The sequence below is a fragment of the Papio anubis genome, chromosome 8 (genome assembly GCF_008728515.1).
Source record: "Papio anubis isolate 15944 chromosome 8, Panubis1.0, whole genome shotgun sequence".
NCBI classification, from domain to species: domain Eukaryota; kingdom Metazoa; phylum Chordata; class Mammalia; order Primates; family Cercopithecidae; genus Papio; species Papio anubis.
The window spans coordinates 131,380,260-131,397,456 of NC_044983.1; the positions used below are offsets into that span (position 1 = coordinate 131,380,260).

The 17,197-nt window shown below is 39.6% G+C and overlaps 1 long non-coding RNA gene across 3 annotated transcripts in view; it reads left to right on the plus strand.

Annotated features, from left to right (window-relative positions):
• The window catches only part of LOC103887164, a 100,011-nt gene that overhangs the window by 19,899 nt on the left and 62,915 nt on the right, over positions 1-17,197 (plus strand). For all 3 annotated transcript variants that reach the window (XR_002524039.2, XR_002524038.2, XR_002524040.2), the window contains exon 2: positions 10,110-10,195. This is a non-coding gene — a long non-coding RNA (uncharacterized LOC103887164). The remainder of the gene's footprint in view (positions 1-10,109; positions 10,196-17,197) is intronic.

Genomic DNA, 17,197 nt, shown 5'->3' on the forward strand with positions numbered 1-17,197 from the left:
TGATTTTCTATATGCATTGGCTTTGTTCTTGGGCAAGCTGGCTTGTTGCAGTAGAAGGATGGCCATAAACTGACCTCAGTCTACATCCTGCAGTTGAAAAGCCTCACAGGAAAGAAAACGCCTCTTTCTCAGCATTTTCAGCAAAGATTAAGGGATGTTATTAATACTTACAGTACAGACTTAAGTCGTGGTCCTGTTACTGAATTATACCAAAGAAATATGTTGCTTATTCACACCTGTGTTAGGTAATGAATCCTGCGGTCAGACAGGATCAGGAGTGGCCAGGGGTTATTGCTCGGGTTCAGGCTCATTTGAGGCCAGGCGGTAAATATTCTGCGCATAGGTCATAAACCCTGATGGCCTGAGGCTTGCTCTGAATCTGCTGTTCCCCTAGAAATCTGACACTGCTGCTTTCCTGATTAGAAGCACTGCTTGAACCAGACTCTGTATCATCCAAGATTCTCAAATCCCTTTAAATACAGTACTAAATGCAGTAGTGTTGTATTACTTTTCAAATTATTGATTTATCCTTCTATGTTGAGACTCCAGGAAGGCAAGAGCCATTCTTATTTTGTCCATCATTTTATAATCAGTGCTCAGAAGTTCTTGACACATTATACTCAATAGATGTATTTACTTTTTTGTTGTTTTTTTTTCTTTAACTTTTTTTTTTTTTTAGTTTCAGGGGCGTAGGTGCAGGTCTGTTATGTAGGTAAACAGTGTGTCATTGGGGTTTTGTGTACATATTATTTTGTCACCCAGGTAATAAGCACAGTATCTGATAGGTAGTTTTTTGATCCTAGGGACTATAACAGACAGAACAACAAAGAATCTCAATGTTCTAAAAAATAGAAATTTGTCTCTTCCTCATACACATGTTGACTGGTGATGGTGGTGATGGTAGCTTGTTCAATGCATTTATTCAGAGACCCAAACCAGTGGAGGAGCTCTCATCTTAAAAGTCTGGTTTTTAAGATTGAGGTAGTTGTTAACATCCAGCTGGCAGGCAGATGGGAAAGTGGAAGAATTGAGATTCCTCCAGGAGGATGTTGAGTGGGGCCAAGCCAGGAAGTAATATAAATTGCTCCTACTATTGACCAGAACTCAATTACAAGTTTGTTTGATCATGCAGCAGGGGCTGAGGATTGCAGTTCTTGACTGAGCAGCCATGTCCCAGCAATACTTCTATCCCATTAAATAAAAACTCTAATTTTTGGTGAACAGCTACCAGTCTTTGCCACAATGAGATTTATTGAATAAATGTATAATCACAGCATACTTTGTTCCAAGTAAGACTGGGCTTTGAAGGTCTCTGGAATAAATTCTGTTTCCTACTAGTATTCTTTTTTTGTTGTTGTTCTTCTTATTGTAAAGAAAAGTCAGATATTCTGTCCTTGAATGTGGAGAAAATCAGGAACTTTCAGAAACTGGCAGGAAGCACAGGGCACAGTTACAACCCCTCTGAAGAATCTGAAGACTGTCTTAGGGCAGCTATAGTAGCCAGCAGCTTTCTGGAATGACTTGAGGGGCTGGTCATGATCTTTTTGGATATATTTTATCTTTTATTCTTTCTGTTATTGACATAACTTTCTACCTTTTGGAAGACTTCTGAAGAAAAGGAAAAGGAAGGGAAGGAAGCTAAAATAATGTTTATTGAGCTTCCACAGGATGTCTGCCTTATAGTAGTTGCATTGCATAGGCTATCTCATTTAATTCCCTCAATAACCCTAGAGGTATATGTTAGTATATATGTATTGACATATACAAATAATAAAACTGCAACAACAATACAAATGAACATTCACAGAGATCAGTGTTTTCCATAGATTTTTTACTTATTTATTTATTTAGAGATGGGTCTTGCTATGTTGCCCAGGATTGATGTGAACTCCTGGGTTCAAATGATCATCGTGCCTCAGCTTCCTGAGTATATGGGACCACAACATGTGCCACCACTCTTGGCTTGATGTTCTTCATTAATCTTTTGATAACATCATGAATTTAGAACCTCTTAGAGGTCAAGAGATGTGTTCAAGATTACTCATGTAGTAAAAAGTAGAGAACAAGTTAAGAGCCTAGACAAGTCTTTTAGCTGGTAAAAACCAGACTTGGGATTTGGCCAAGTTTCTGCCCTTTCCAACCAGGCTAGCATGTTTGTTCTTCAGTAGTCACTGCTGCTACTTGCATGCTCCCAAGTGTAGAAAAACCAAAGGTCACGTGGCACTTGAGTGGAATTAGCTGCAGCACGGAAGAAGAAACAGTAGGAACAGGAATGAACAAGCAGGGCAGTGTGCTGGTGGGAAGAGGCCCTGAGAGCAGAGCATGGAAGAAGCTGCCAACTGTGAGCTTCCAGCACAAAGAACTTCCACTTTGGATGTGTTGTGCAATGTGATGTGTGACCTATTGGGTGACATATATCATTGTTTGACTCTAATTCCACATTGTTAGAAATTGTTGGCACCCTGCTTCTTGGGTGATAAATGCCTATAGAGAGCTCACTGGGAGGGTAGCTTCTGTGTATTTTTAAAGAAAACCCATATATCCTTAAGTGATACAATACATTCACTCTCTAGTTAGAGTTCAAGGGTGTGTGTATGTGTATACATATACATATATGTGTGCATACGTGTGTGTACATATACATACATATAAGCACACAAATACATACATATATTGGTCTGTTCTCTCACCGCTATAAAGAAACACCTGAGACTGGGTAATTTATAAAGAAAAGAGGTTGATTTGACTTGTTCCACAGACTATATAGGAAGCCTGATTCTGGCATCTGCTTGGCTTCTGAGGAGGTCTCAGGAAACTTACAATCATGGCAGAAGGCAAAGGGGGAGCCAGCACTTCACATGGCTGGAGCAGGAGGAAGAGAGAATGGGAGAGATGCAACACACTTTTAAACAACCGTATCTCATGAGAACTCTATCATGAGTTCAGCACTAGAGGGACGGTGTTAAATTGCTCTCCAACATATCAGCTTCAAACAACAAGCATTTATTATCTGACATTTAATGTGGGTCAGTACTCTGTTCATAAATTAATTGAGTGCCTCTGGTTCAATCTCTCGTGAGGTTTCAATCAAGGTGTCAAGCAAGACTGTGGTCTAATTTAAAGTTCTGACCTAGAGGAGAGCATCCACTTCCAAGCTCACTTACAAGGCTGTGTGCAGGCTTTGATCCCTAACCATATGGGCCTCTCCACAGGACTCCCACACGACATGGCAACTGGCCTTTTCCAGAGAAGGATATCTGAGACACTGAGAAGAACTGCCTAGGATGGAAGCTAGTCTTTTTTTTGGTGAGATGGGGGATGGAGTTTTGCTCTTGTTGTCCAGGCTGGAGTGCAATGGCGTGATCTTGGCTCACTGCAACCTCCACCTCCCGAGTTCAAGTGATTCTCCTGCCTCAGCCTCCTGAGCAGCTGGGATTATAGGCATGCACCACCATGCCTGGCTAATTTTGTTTTTGTAGTAGAGATGGGGTTTCTCCATGTTGGTCAGGCTGGTCTCGAACTCCAGACCTCAGGTGATCCTCCCGCCTCAGCCTCCCAAAGCACTGGGATTACAAGTGTGAGCCATTGTGCCCGGCCAGAAGCCAGCCTTATTGAACATAATCATAAGTGGCATTCTATCCCTTCATTGACATTCTAATTGCTAACAGTGAGTCAACAACTCCACCCCACAGTCAAGGGGGCTAGGGTACCCCGATCAACGAACACAGGGTCATTGGAGTTTTTCTAGTTGCCCACCACAACATATGTCAGGGCTTTCTTCTGTGAGGCAGGTGAAGGAGGGATAAGAGTAGAGAGTGTCTTGAGAGTCCTCTAGAGATTAACGTGTGAACCAACAAAACAATATATAAAAACAATGACTGACCCACATTATCTTTCCAAAAGCAGATTTGCAAAGATCTGAAGTTGATAGTCTCTGTTCAAAATATTAAAATAATAATAAAATAATGATTATTGAATATCCATACACTAAATTCTAATCTCTTTAGAAGAACCCAAAAGATATTACATAATGTGGTTCTAGTTACGCTTATGGCCTGCTTTTTTGTTTTATTTTCCTATGTTGCTGGTTTGTAAAACAGCAGAATGTATTAGATTTGAAGACGGAAAACTTTTCGATTAGGCTGTGCCATTTTTTAATTCATTGGTGTAAATTTTAATTTTTTCATAGGTAAAATGAGATTAAAATCCCTTGTTCTACCAACCTTATGTGATTATAAAGAAGATGAAATAAATTATGTCAAAGTATTTTTAAAGAATTTGTCATAGTAGAAATAGTTGTCCTGTAGCGTTTATAAATGGAATCAAATGTATTTTTTGGTCTGGGAAAAATGTTCCAGCGGTATGTATACACCGCTCTACCTGGCAGTTCTTGCTGGTTTCTCTATCTGGAGATCTCTTTATTTCACTTCCTACTGAAATGCTGTTTAACTTTATAGGGTGGTTAATCGACCTATCAAGTGATCCACTCAGTCACTTTCTATCTCCCTGAATTAGAACTAATCTGTTTACCAAATGTACTTTGTTGAGAAGTCACATGCTGCTTTTGCCTGGGGTAGGCTTCAAATTCTGATAAATGTTAGCAGTCATGTATTATATCGTCTCCAGGACTACGTACTTCTACAGTGCATGGGCTATTTTCAGCTCTTCTAGGTATATTCACAGTCCCTTACTAAGTTAGTTGCACCCTACTTCATTTCAACAAGCTTTAGGGGCAGATAATAAAAAAATCACGCAATAGTGTAGGTTGAAGTAATCATTTTTGTCCCTGAATTATTTAGTGTCTAACACAGACGTGCCCACTGTAGGTACTCAACCATTTTTGTTGTTGTTGTTGAATTACATAAGCTGGCTTTTATTCTGGAGAGTCCTCCCAGTCCTCCCTTCTTCAGTAATACTTAATATCATCACTTTGCCTCATTCCCATATCCCCTTTAACTGATCCTATTATAGCATGTACCTGCCAGTAAGCTTTAGATGTGCATAAAGATATTCTATGCTTATGGTGCTTCAGGCACGTAATTGAACTTGTTTTTTTCATTTCAGGCTTTGAGTGTATTAATGTGGCTTTTGGAATTTTAATTGATTTTACCTTTGTAAATGAGGCCTCTGTTAATTTTTTGATTCCCCAGTCATTAATTTGAGACACCATTTTACTTCACCACCAGATTTCTTTACCACTGCAGATCCTAGATCATCCAGGAAAGAAGAGTGAACTATGTGTGTGAATTTTATACAGGTGTCTCTTACTAATTTTTCCTCAGTCTTCTCAATCCGGCCATAGGAGTGGATGAAACTATTGGAGTGTGAATGTTTTGAATTAACTTACTCAATTATGAAGAATCCCTTAAACTTTCCTTGAAATCTAATTCAGGCTTCTCTTTCCAGACTGATTCAATTAAGATTCATTTTAACTGCACAACCTTGTCTTCGTAATTGTTCTTTTTAAGTCCTTTAAAAGGCATGTATCACATTCCCAAGTGCTGTCTGGCTTCTAGTTTTACCTCCAATTCCCTACTTAATGAAGCTGAAAAAAGTGGGTGATTATATTGTTCCTTTGTTTTTATTGGGCAGGATCAGGGGAATTGGTCCAATTCTGCTGAAATACTACTAACTTGCAATTTTCACAGGGATTAAGAACACATTCTGTGTATGTCGAGAATGTGAGAGAGTTGTTTTCAGTGCAGTTTTTTAAAAAGAATTTATTGAATGTCCATCATGTGCTAGGCACTCTTCAACATGCTGGCGTTTTAACGACAAAAGAGAAGGCTTTGTTCCTTGCCCTGGGTCTTCGCTTACAGTTATGTGGGAGAAACACAGGGGGCTGTGATAACATGGCTTAAGTGCCATTGCAGAGATATACTCAGAAGACCATATTGGTAAAGAGACAGGGCTCTTATTTTCTACTTGGGGAGGGGGTGTCATGAAAGATTTCCCAGACGAGGTGACACTTAACCTATGTCCAGAGGATAAATATAAATACAAAACACTCAGTGGAGTTAGCTTGGGATCACTCAGTTGCTAGGTAGAGATGACAGAAAGGACAAGATTAAGCACAAACAAAAGTGTATTTTCTGCTATAACTGGGGAGTTCAGGGAACTGTGAAGGTATTGCTCAGTCCAGAGTTTAGACAATTGTCTTCAATTAGCTTGCTCTTACATATCTTTTCAAAATTTTATTGTTTATTGTCTTTGAACTTCCTTCCAATTTAGGCAAATGACAGTCCCTACACAGCTCCAGGCTTGAATGATCCTCATACAAGTGATTCATCTGCCAGGATCCACGTCAGTTCCCAAAAAAGGACTTAATTGGCCCCGCTAAGGCCACACGGTTACTCGCTTGCTCCGTCATTTATTCACTCAGCCAGTGAAGTTATTGTTTTAAGCACTATTCTCGAGTTAATCTCCGGACTCTGGGATTTGTGCACCCAGGCCAGCCTGAATCATCTGACTCCCATGAAGTAGAAGAAACAGGCCATATAATTAGCATTCCCACTATATTGAAGAGGGGAGTTTCTTAAAAAATTATGTCTGGACAAATTAAAACATTATATTATATGTGTTACACCACTCAAAGATAAAGAAAGGACTCCATGGTGCATTAGGGCAGCACTTCTTAAACATTTGTGAACACACAAATCATCTAGGGAACTTGATTAAACAGAGGTTGGAACCTGGGATGGAACCTGAGACTGCGTTTCTGAGATCCATCGTGATGCGAATGCAGTTGCTCCACAGACTACATTTTGAGTAGAAAGGCGTTAATGGTACCTCAAGTCATTTACTGTAGCTGGATATTAGCACATAAGGGTGGGTAAGTGAGGAGGGAAAAATGAGGAGTGTTGCATGGTAAGGCCCGAGAAGCACTGGACCTCAACTTGGCTCTGTGATCCTTACAGGCTTGCTCACATCAGTTTTCTATCTCTTGGCTTCCATGACTGAAAAGTGAGTGGCTGGTGTTAGAAAGCTCCCACCAAAGAAGTGTCATATTTGGGGAAGAGCGCAGTTTTGGGATCCTGTTATAGTTGTGTTAATAAGCTGGCTCTGCCTCTTATTGACTCTCCAGCCTTGGCCACATTATTTAAGTATCTCAAGTACCTTGTCTGGGATCATTTTCCAATTGCCCACCAGATCCCTTTCTCAACTCACTCTGCTTGGTGCCCTGGAAGGCTTTCTTTTGGGGAATACATTACCAGGGCTCTCTTTCTGATTTCTAGTTGCTGCTGGCAGGCTCCAGCAGAAGATTGGAGGAAGGTAGGAGACAGGCCACAGTATTAGTTCTTCTTGCCCTCTCCCTACCAGGCCAGAGCTTTGGCAGCATCCGTGTGCTTCTATCTAAGGTCTCAGCTCCCATCAGGACTTCATTCTCCTGCAGCTCCCATCAGATTCTGGAACATTGCTCTCTCTCCCTGTCCCTTAAGTTTAGGAGTGGCTAAGGAGGCCCACTATGGTTGGTCCATGGGTCATAGCCATCTCTTGATGCTTCTATAAATCCTGCTGGAGTTGTCATGCTGGAGTTGTCATCTATTCCTTTCTGGGACCCTGGCTGGTGTGTTTGTCATTTCTCATTTGTAATATGGGTTAGTAATGCCTATGCTACCTGGTTTATGTGAAAATTAAATAAAACAGTTTATTGAATGTGCCTGGGCATTATGGATTGACTACAACTAACACTAAAAAACCCTCACTGCTTCTTCCTGTTCACATGCTTCTTCTTAGCATCATCTACTCTGCCCCTGAGAACACACCATTGGGAGCCCTTAGATTCTGAGTCTGACTCTTCAAGCCACAGCTGGTTGGGTCGGAAATGATTCAGCAGCCCAAACTCTGCCAGTCAGCCTCTGGGTACAGGGGATCTGGAGTTGGGACTCAGAGTCTCATTGGTCTTTGGTGTGTCCTTTATCTGGGAGAATATGTGAAGCCAGGGTTATGTAAGGGGGACACAATTGGGTTATGTGCTTGTCTTCAGAGCAGATGGGGATGTTGGGAAGAGTGAGGAGAAGAGATAAAAAGTGTGTGTGTGTGTGTGTGTGTGTGTGTGTAATGCCCTGGTGACTGATTGACTTTTTATTCCCATTTCTAATCTTCAGGAGGCCCAGCTTCCTTTACAGTACATGAGTCATCCCCAACATTCTCCAGTATTTGTGAGTTATTGAGTACACAGTGAAACTGGTGATGCCATCATTGTCCCCTGAACCACAAGGTGAAGGAGTAGATGCCTTAACAAAACCTCTGTTCAATTAAGAAGCAATAAGTGTAGACAGATAGTAGGTAGGCAGCTGTCAAAGTAGACACCCAGACTAGGTAAAGTGAAACAAGCACTTAATTTAGTGTGATCTACTCCTATAATGAGGAGCTCTCAAGAGACAGTAACTACCTTACAAAATTTAATTGGGCTTATTATTGGGTCCAGGATAGATGAATAGAAAAGTCCTAGGAGAGCAAGTTTACTGACTCAGAGAGCAGAGTGGTCATTTTTCAGCATTCCCGGGATTATTGTGTTCAGCCAACCCCAATTCAGAAAGTTGGGCAGAATCTATCTGCAACTATATATTCCTCCCAGTTTGTGGCAACTGTATATTTCTCACAATTCTTAAATGTGCCTTTATACACAAAAATTCAGCACAAAGTTTATGAGTGTAAAGTGCAGCTTTTCATCCAGACTTCAGTCCCTTTCACTTTGAAAGTTTAGTGTTCTGCTCTAGAGCCCCCATCCTGAGTACTGGCAAAGCCCTCATCTTTTCCAACGTTCCTGAGGCTGTTCAGGGTGGGAAGAGGGATCACATCCTGCCTTCTGCTCTGTTTCCAAAAGTTTTTGTGTTTCTTGGTTATTCCTTCATCCTACCTTCCATTTTACTTTTAGAAATTGCTACCTTCTGCCTTGCTTCTTCTCAAAATGGAGAATGGTCACATGATTTAGACTTTCCCAAGTCACCAACATAAGGCTATTCCGTGCAAATGTTTTGGCTAAGCCCCAAGGATAATGAAGGATTCTTAAGCCCAGAATAGAGCAGGTAGGAAATGACTAAAGGGTGAGACGTGTTTCCACTGGCTGCCTTTGCCCATATTACCTGACTGATCATGCTGTTGGCCCAGCCCTCTTTGTTCATCCTTAAACCATCTTCTCCCACTGCTCTGGGGAATTTTCAAGATCTTCTGTCCAGAGAACTGATAGAGACACTATTATTGTTTTTGCAACTGGCCTAATAGTTCTACAGACAGTTGGTTTTGGATAAACATAGACATTTACCCTTCTGCTGTTAAAGCTTGAAACTTCTATTTGTTTTATCTGAGTTCCTTCCTCAGGAAAGGACTTTCAAGAAGTATTGAAGAACTGAAACTCACCAGATCATTGCACCAGATGCCTCCTTGCCCCTCCCTAGTTCCTGTTTTCGTATACATTGTTACATTTCTTTCCTGCTATATAAGTCCCTAGGTTTAGTCAGTCAGGGAGATGGATTTGAGACTGAGTTCCCATTTCCTAGTCTGCAGCACCCAATTAAAGCTTTCTTCCTTGGCAACATTTATCATCTCAGTGATTGACTTTATGTGTCGTATGCAGCAGGACCTAGGAACCCCTGGTATTTTGGTAACATCTTGTGCAAAAAACTACCTCCTAATTTCTATCTCTAAGTTTGTTTTATTAAGAGACATGCTTGTAAATTTTTGTAAAGAAAAGAATAATTGTCTTTTTAGGAGAATGTGTCTAAACTACAGCTAACTTAAAATCCCAACACACACAACACATACAGACTAATAAAGTGCAGAATACATCCCACTTATTCTTCATGTGATAGAAGCGGGTTTCAGTCATTGCCTTTCCAGCTTCAGTTTCTCATGTACTGGTGAAAATCAAAGCAACAGTGCCAACAACTGCCCTGCAATCATGCTCCCTTCACCAACAAACTGAAATAGTGTGTCAATTAAGCAATTATCTTTTGTTCCTGATTATGCCTCTGTGCTACACATATTTTAAGGGCAATAAATAATGTTTTGCTGGTGGTTTCTTCGAAGAAAAAAAAGAAATAAATGCTTTAGAATTCCTGGGCTTAGCTTGCTTGCTTATTTGATTTGTTTTGTTTTGCTTACAGGTCCTAACCTTTTCCAAGTTTTTATCAGAATATATCAATTTCATCATCTTCAGCCAATGCAAACCAGATCAACTAGACAGGATTAGGTAAGCAATGTATGAAAAATTGTAGACAGCCAGGAAATGAGTCACTTAGTGAGATGAGGATCTTTATGATTTCAGGGGTTGCCCTCAGGACACAGGTTTTTCTCTGCTGTGACATTTATTCTCTGTCTCATACTCCCTCTATTGCTTCCTGTTTAGGATTACATCTCTGCCTCAGTTTCCCTCTGGTTCCTCACCAAGACTGGGCTTTTTCCCTGAATGGTAGTATGAAGCCCATGGTTACGCTTAGCACTTTCCAAATTTTACTATCAGCATTCCACTAATCCTTATGCAAGGACCTTATAAAAGGGAATTTATGCTCTTCTCCTTATTTACTCTCTTACTTTGGATATATAACTGTTGACCCATTCTTTGTACTAGTTCTAACTTTCTACCTCTCATCCTCTTTTTTAAAAATATTCTACTGCTCAGTACACTTTAGTTTGGATCATGAGAACTATTTTTTCACTCTGATTTGGGTTGTCTCTTTGCTGGTGCTTTCTGGACCTCTTCTGGAGTTTGGTAAGTACCCAATATCCACTCACCTTAGTGCTACTCTCTTTCCAGAATGACTTTCTCCAGTCACATGTCAGAATTGAACATCTGCTTCCTGAACTATCAAGATGCACTGAACTACTCATTCGACTCAAACGGAAAGATTATCAGAACAGCATGTCAGCTTTCTTTCTAACTTCAGATATTATTTGTCACCTGGGCTTCTGTCACTGACCTGACTGACAATGAATGTTTTTCCTGGTTTTAACCTCTGCTGAAATCAGGCCTTCCATTGAATGTTATGCTAATACCACGCTTATGATTATGGCCACAGTGATTGTGGATTATGGTATTTATGGCAACTCAAATATTTCAGGCTTCTTTCTTCAGTGTACATGACAGGAGCACACTTTTTCTGTTTCTTTAAAGTTGAGCATGTGATTTACTTTATCCAACAAAATGAAGTGGAAATAATGATCATTACTTCATAGAAGAAACTCAATTTGCATCATGCTCATATTCCTACTATAATTATAGTGTAAAACCTTATAAAGAGAAGGGTACTGTTGGCTTGGATACCTGGTTGACATGTAAACCAAAAATAAAATGCTTAATGCCCCAACCATATGAATGGACTCATCCTCTCAGCCAAGGGCATTCCAAAGTTAACCTGAAAAACTAGTTGAGGCTCTGGTGGGAAGTGAGGGTCAGACATGCCTCATTATACTCTCTTCCATTTTGGAATTCCGGAAAACCTAACCGGCATTAACATCAACACAGACCTGAAGTCTAATAAGAAACATTTAGTCTATTCTCTTTGACGCCTGCTACCTGAAGGCTTCATCTTCATGGTGAAACCTTATCATAACCCAGACATTACTTTTTATTGATAATAACTCTTTCAACCAATTGCCAATCAGAAATATTTTAAATATACTTATCACTTTGAAGCCCCACACTTCAAGTTGAGCTGTCCTTCCAGATCAAACCAATGTAAATCTTACATGTACTGATTGATGTATTATGTCTCCTTATAATATATAAAAGCAAGCTGTACTCCCACCACCTTGGGCACATGTCGTCAGGTCCTCCTGAGGCTATGTCACAGGTGTGTTCTTAACCTTGAGAAAATGAAGTTTCTAAATTGATTTAGACTGTCTCAGATACTTCTGGGTTCACAGACTACTGTTTGGGTCACAGTATAAGAAAAAAAGAAACTTTTTTAAAAAAAATGTTAAGAACTGAAATGTGGTGTTCCCTATTGCTACGGCATAACCTTGCCAATCCTGATTAATACAGTGACTTTAAATAAATTACACTGTCTCTGTAAGCTAGCTACAGTTTATTAATTTGTTAAAGAAGGTAGTTGGACTAACTTATCACTTATGTTTCTTTTATCTCTGTGACATTCAGAGACTTTACATCTTGACTGACAACATCCAGGCAAGATGTTGACCCACTATTTATTCCCCTTGGAATCTTTCCACAAAACTTGGGAATGTCTAAGATATGTGTCTAGATAACACCCAGTAGCAATAAAATGAGACAGCTGGCTAAATAATTATAAACTGTAATTAGGATGTGTAATTCAGATGCTCAAATATTACTGTCAAATGTCCAAATAAATGCCCATCATAATTTGTAAGTTGAGATTTTTCTTTCTCTTAAAATGATTTTTACTGACTGTCAAACTAATTGTGGAGAGCCCGTAATGCAAGTGCCACATTGTTTTATTAGAGACAAGTGAACATTGTGGGAAGTGTTTGTGAAACCAAGCATGCGGGATAGATAAATAATACAGCAAAGGAATATCAGATTCAGAAGAGCAATTTTTCAAGTGGGAGCACCTTATTAAAATCTAGTGTTTATAATATTTATAAATATGGTTGAATATGTTTTTATACTTAATGTCATCTTCCTTTTGAAACAAAGAATAATAACATGGAGAAAATCTATTTGAAGACTTCCCTGATTTAATTATTTTACAGTAGATTCCACGCAGAAATTTTGAACTCAGACTCATCAAGATGGAAATGTTGATTTTGCCATTGTTAGTAGTGTGACATAAACTTTGTCAGTCTTACATCCTTGAATTGTAAAATGAACATAATGTAAAATATATTCAAGATGGTTTATGAATAAAATTAAAGTATCATGTATAGTGACTAACATAGCATCAAACCCTCAATTGGAAATAGCTATTTCTGTTGTCAGCAGTATTGTCATCATTGTTATCATCACCATCACCATCATCAACAGCATCTTTATCCCTATAGAACAGGCACATGTGCTTGCTTTTGATGACTTTACTGGGCACTGGTAACACATCCTGTAATATCAGATTCTACTGACATCAAACAACCACAGGGTAAGATTCACTGCCCTTAATGCTGCACTCTGTCATTTTCAGCATGACTGCACCCACGGATATCACAGGGGCTTTCTCATAAAACCCAGCGTAGTGAGTTAATCAACCTTCGGGAGGTATTAGAGGACAGAATGGATGTACATTTCAAAGGAGCTTTATCCCTAAATCGTTCCAAATCCCATGTCTGAGCAATTTTCTTCTCTACTACAGTTAAATTATTGGTCAAAATTTATTGAACACCTTTTACTTACTCTGGTTCTAAAATAATCCTTGTTAGCCGTCATCAATTTAGCAAATGCATCCCTCTCTTTCTAAGGCTCTCTGTCTGTGAAAGGGGAGGAACTGCATTTCACCAGAGCTGTGAAGATTTAAGAATTTCAATGGTGGCACCTCCCAGAATTTGAAGGGTCTCCCCCTTTGAAGGAGGAATTGGGAGTCATCAATGCTTATCATGGATAAATTTTAACTGGCTTCAACATGGTTTAATTATAATAATAGTTAATAATTATTGATTATTTACTATGTGCCAAGTACTACTAAGTGCTTTAGATAGATGAAATCATTATATTACATAACATAAATCATGACAGCCTCATGAGTTATAGTGTAGTGTCATCTGCCTTGTTAAACTGCTGAAACCAGTACAGTAGTTTAAACAACCTTCCCAAAGTCTTTTAGCTGGTAAATGGAAAGGAGAATTGAGATTCAAACTTGGCTTTCTAATGCTATATCTTATACTTTAATCTCTGTCCCAAATATAGGAGATGGTTGCTGGTATACTCTGTCCCAAATATAGGAGATGGTTGCTGATGGAAGCAGAGGAAACAGACAAATTCAAATCCAAGTGGCTGGGCTCTATTATCAGACTTGAGCTTCATGTGAATGATGCATATTATTATAATGCATTTTTTTCCATCTTAAGAAATGTTGTGTTAGATACTAAAAACCTGATATGTCTCTTAAATTTTGAGTCCAAGGAAACTCCCTAGGAGTTATGGAGGAGATGTGTACTTTATAGATAATTCATTAACTCTAAGTTCTCAGTTGGGTGCTTATTTCCAAGTATCTTTTAGATTATTGCAGGACACATTGCATGAAGTCAGGGATGTCTGTTTTGTTTGCTGATATATCTCTATGCGTAAAGTAGTTATTTGCATGTAGTAGGGGCTCAATCAATATTTGTGAACTTAATGAGTGCATTATCTCTAGTTTTGGGGCACATCTTTTCCCATTTGGAGCTTCTGCTAACTTCCCTTCATGCTGGTTGTTGTCCTCCTGTGGTTTGTAAGATGTGACCATGAGCTCATCTTCAGGGAGTGCTAGGTGAGCTGGAAAACTGTCTGAGCCCCCAGTTGTGTGGCATCCCTTCAGATAGATCTGTGTTTATCTCTGATTTGGAGGGCTGAGAAAGCACATACTTCATTGATCTGGGAGCAGTTTTTAAATACTATCTTTTGATGTTACAGTTTCCTTAATGTGCAGCATGAATTGGTATCCCACAGACTCTCACAGGACAGCCCTGGGTTTAGTCACATCAAGCATGACTGTCAGCTTTCTTGCTACTTTCTTGGGCCAGTGAGTAGAAGTTTTGTTTTCACCTTTTACATAAAGCCTGGACACTTGTGCTTTTGATCACAAGTAGACAGCTCTGCTAATGATCCTGGTGTGCTCAGAAGCCATGGCCTATACTCCTTGATCTTTCCTGATGTTAAAGATCCATCCCTCAGGCTTAAAACTTTATATTTGGTTTTGATTTCCCTATAAGTTCTTTAATTTTGTCATCTCCTTACCAAAGTGCTTACTCTTTATTCCTTTATTGGATTAGTTTTACTGCGTATATAAAAAATAAATTTTGGTTAGGCTTTCTCTACCATTATATAGGTTTTAGCTTAGAGAGAGAATTCCCGTGTCAGCTCAGTTCATTTTGTTGAATGAACTCCTAAGCTGCACTTTGCATAATAGGAACCCTGCTTGAGATCACAGTATTAAAAGTAACAGTTTTCTTATTAGTTGGCACCGCAACCCAACTCTGGTCTCCTGATGGTTGGGGCTGTCATGTCCGTGGAGCCCAGTACTTTCATCAGCATATCACAGGACACGGAAACATGTGAAATTTGGAAAGTGAGCATTTACCTATTCATTTTCATTCATTCTTCATGATTTCTTGGTCCCTATTTCCTACCTCTATTGCAACCCCCCTGCCATTTCCCCAACCCTAACAGACTCAGGAATATGTCCCGAAGCCTCGTGTGTTTTTAATCTAATGTTCTGCTTCTCCAAACTAAGTTTCAAAATATCATCTCCTGTTGTGCCATCCCTGTACTCCCCTTAACTCTTCCTGACCTACAATTTTTGTTTGTTTCTACAATCACCCATGGTTTGAAAGATCTAGTATTTGTGGTGCTGTATTTTGGGGCATTGCTAGTCAGGACCTGGTACTCTCTTGATGAACTGAGGCAAACTAGATTCTGAAGCAGAACAAGAACTTCTATGTTGCATTGGATATTAAGGATGAATGGCAAAAGGTGAGTCCAGACAGCAGTTAGTAGTCCATGAACCATGCTTAGGACAGAAACTCTAAAAGTAAAAGTACTGAGGATATGGGGACTCAAACACAGAGAAGGAGACTCAAGTCTAGTTGTTAGAACCATGGTATACAGTTAAGGTTCATGTAGCAGAAAATGAGTTGACAACTGAGTTAACTAAAGTTTTTTTGTTTGTTTGTTTTTTAACTCCTTTCTACCTACAACAGGATATGTGCACATATGATAAATGGAAAGGTATATACAAAATATACAAAGTGTATATTTGTATGCATGAGTGTGTCCACATATGTGCTTTTTTTCTTTTGAGATTTTTGTGGCTAAGCTTTCAGGCAGTGATAGATCAGATTGGCCTGCATAGTGGGAGAAGGAAGCAAAGCCTGGAAATAGGTCAGATGGGTCCCGCTATGTGCAATGGAGAATTCAGCAAGGCAAACACACGATTCCTTGTTTCTTACTTCCAATCAGAGGTAGCTAGAATGACTTGGGTGTGACTGGAAAAGGCCCCAGCTGGAAACGAGGAAGAATTGCCTTTATATGTGGATTGAAAAAAAGAAATTGAGGGTATTTTTACCCTCCCTGCCTGCCCTGCTTTTTCCAGGGAAACCTTATTAGGTTGTTACAGTCTCAGCAGATAAATCTGAGAATTCATTTTTATTTATATATGTTTGCTCGGCATTTCCTGTGATAGACTTCAGTTGTAAAAAGAGTTATAAATGCCGTTTCTGCAGGCTGTTTTTACTGCACTGTATCTGTGTTATTTCAGAAGGGCCCATGGAGACCTGATTCCAAAAGGTCTTGTTGTTAGATAGAGGTCTGCGCCTTGTTAGCTGCAGCCCAGAGAATTCTTGATTGACATTCTGGAGCTGTTCCAGTTACCCAGAGCGGTCAGGGGAGGCAACACGCTGAGGCTGTAGCCCTACTTGTGCACCTGTACACACCCAGGCTGTGGAGTTCATATTCATTCATTTATTCATTCATTCATTCAACATGAGGGTGAATCTGAATCTAATTCTACATATACTGCCTACCTATCTATTATCTATCTAGCTATCTGTCATATCCTCTATTAGGATCCAAACTGCTTTAAGCGTGTGGGATATAATAATAGAACGAAAAACAGAACACAACAAAAGTCGCTGCCCTTGTGGAGCTGACATTGTTATGAAACTTGGGGAAAGATGTCATAAACTATGATATCACTTGTTCGATACATGATATAATTTCAGATAGAGGTTACTGTGATGAAAAAAAAAATAAAGCAGTTCTGTGGTGGCTTGAAGAATGACGAAGGTAGAAAAGATTGTTGGAGGGCAGGAGTCTGTTTGAGCAACGTTGACCAGAACAAGCTTCTCCTGAAGATATAAAATTTCCCCGGAAATTTGTGGACTTGAGAGAGCAAGCCATGCAAACCCATCTTCAAAGCAGAAGGGAGAAAAAGTAGAACGCTCTGGGGTGGGAGCATGCTTGACATTTTAAAATTAAAACAAGATAGTGGCGGTGGCTAGAGTGCAGTGACCAACCGACCGCTAGGAGGGGGTGCGTAGGAAGATGCAAGATGATGTAAAATGATATAAGACCTTGGAAAAAGTTTTAAGG